We start from the raw sequence: 2,651 nt of genomic DNA, 5'->3' as shown, positions 1-2,651 counted from the left end.
ATTACTTTAAAAAAATTAAACATACATTACAAAAATAATATACACTTTTCACACATATACTAACATATAAAACACTTTAAAAATGTCGATATTATTAAAAGTTCGATATATTTTAATGCCCATATTATATACTTCGATATTTTAAACTTCGATATTTTGACAATCGATATCACTTACCTTCAAATCTATATTTTTAACAACTATATTATGTCCATTCAATATTTTGTCCATTCTATATTTTTAATTCGATATTATGTCCATTCTATATTTTTACTTCGATATTATGTCTTAATACTCTGAAGTACTGCATGTATAAAGAGGAAAACACAACTAAGTATTAGAATGTAGAAAACATACCAGGACTACATCAGATGCTCACATGAAACAATCTCAGAGCAATGGGTATATCCACCTCTCTGCAGCTAATCTGTTTTGCAGCGATTCAAATCTCTCACCTGCAGGGTACACCCATATAGCTCCACCTGAAGAATTTACCATATAGGTGGCATTTCGTAGCATTTATTGTATTGTACTGTTTTACCAGTCCCTTTAAAGTTTGCTCTGCACCCCTCCAACACCCACACACAACCTTAGTCATAGCACTCGAAGTCTAAAGTGCTAGCCATGTTTGTCTTAATTTTTGTATTCACTTCCCTTTTCATGTTTCAGACATTAATTTAATCTCGCATTTGTGGAGAAACTGCTATATACCTGTGAGAATCCGCTGGTGGAATTTCCTCCACCTCAGATCTCCACTCACTTTTAGATTTTTTTGTTGATTCTCAACTCTCATAAGCACTGAGGAGCCAGCTGCTGCTACATTTCCAGTATGGAGACATATTTCTTATATTCTTCTGAATTTTTCGAAAACAGTAATGATTGCCCTAAATCCATTTTTCTACATATCATAGCTCACCTAGAGAGAGATTTACCATACATGACAAATCCAGGTTATTTGTGTGTTTGGGCCAATAAGGTGCATCTCAAGCAGTATTTCTTCAGTCATCTGCTTCTTATGATGAATTTCTGGGTCCAGATATTTCATAATGGAATTTATGTACAGGGTCACTTTAGCCCTTGGCCCATTAGGGTGACATTCTCCATAGGCCAGATCACTGAATGCTTCTGAGAAAAAACCCTCTCCACTGAGAAAGCAGTTTCTTCATTGTTGTGGGTGAAGAAACTAGGTCTCGACCCTAAACTTGGTTCCTTGGTCATAGATTATTGGGCTTGGCACTTTTGGAAATCGTGTAATACAAACTCACAAACAGTAGTGGTATTTTGCAACTACACAAAGAATATTAGGGTGTGTTGTAATGTCTTTAAATTGTCAACCAAAATATGTTTGAAGGGGTGTAATCCCATGGATGCTTGTGGAGCTTGTCTCATCACAAATAATTTCCAGAGAAGGAGGTTCTCATATTTTATGTTTGAACTACCAGTTTCTTTGGAAAGACTTCACAAAGCTTTATCAAATCACACAATTGGTTCATCGCTTTGGAAGTGGTATACAGGAATCTCCAAATCCTTGATCCCAATCACAATCTCTTTTATAGGCTTTGTGGGGCCTATTGTATCCATGGCTAATCGCCAAATAGCTCTTCAATGATGGGGAGAGGTTGCTTTTGTCAGACATCTTTTTTTGCAGAGGGAACATGTCTGGGAATGATGTGAAACATTAACATGCACTCGGACAAAAAACCAGGTTGAAGATTTTTCCTCTACATTACGATGCCCCAAATAGCTATTGGGTAGATAGTCATAGGCTAAACCAAGGGCTTTTAAGAGACAGTCCAAGCAGTAGTTTTGGTATTTTGACCCACTCACTAGAGAACCCGGTCTTTAAAAATTGTATATGGATGCTTGCACATTTTCCCTTCATTGTGTATTACTGCTGGAGCAATGGCTTGATATAAGGAGGTCATCCCTTACTGCTTCTCTAACGGAGACATCTTTGTCCCAAACCATCTTGATTTCGGTCTTCTTTCCGATTGATCTGCCTGGCTTTTAGCCCGTCTTCATTACCGTCAATATTTGGGGAGTGTTATATTGGTAGTTACCTTCAGGTCATAGTTAGTAAAAGTTGACTGTTACTGAATGCTCTTGTCCATAAGGAAGGTAAATTGCAAAGGGCAATCTGTTCTGATGACTAAGTCATAGTTGTTGGGGGAGGGACTACATCTCTATGAGATCTTCATGATTCATCATGAATTAGCAAGTTACAATATGAATATGTACCACGAGGTTTCAATAGATATGGAGTGACCATCACTGAGTTGTCTGGGAACCCGCAGTGTATACTAAAGAAGTGCTTTGCTCTTTGTGATGTTACTTACTGTTAGCATACTCATAGTGGAACTCTCTGAAAGAGTCTAGTAGGAACACATACCTATTAGACATACCTATTGTTATAACTTCATTGCATTCTTTATTTGTTCATTGTACACAATTATGTGCAAAACATCCAACCCCACAAATCTGAGGCCTTGGCATCATTAATGCTTTGACCAAGAAGTGCTGTGGCCATTTCCTCTGCTTCTCCAAAGTTATAAAGAATATTTATACGTCACTTATACACAAACCACAGAGTCTCTTAGTGCTAAATGAATATAAAGTGTCTGATGGCTATGGAGACAAATTAGCTGGAAAAC

The sequence above is a fragment of the Lissotriton helveticus genome, chromosome 2_2, assembly GCF_964261635.1.
Source record: "Lissotriton helveticus chromosome 2_2, aLisHel1.1, whole genome shotgun sequence".
Taxonomy (NCBI): domain Eukaryota; kingdom Metazoa; phylum Chordata; class Amphibia; order Caudata; family Salamandridae; genus Lissotriton; species Lissotriton helveticus.
The sequence above is the reverse complement of the archived record's forward strand: the minus strand, read 5'-3'. Positions refer to the sequence as shown.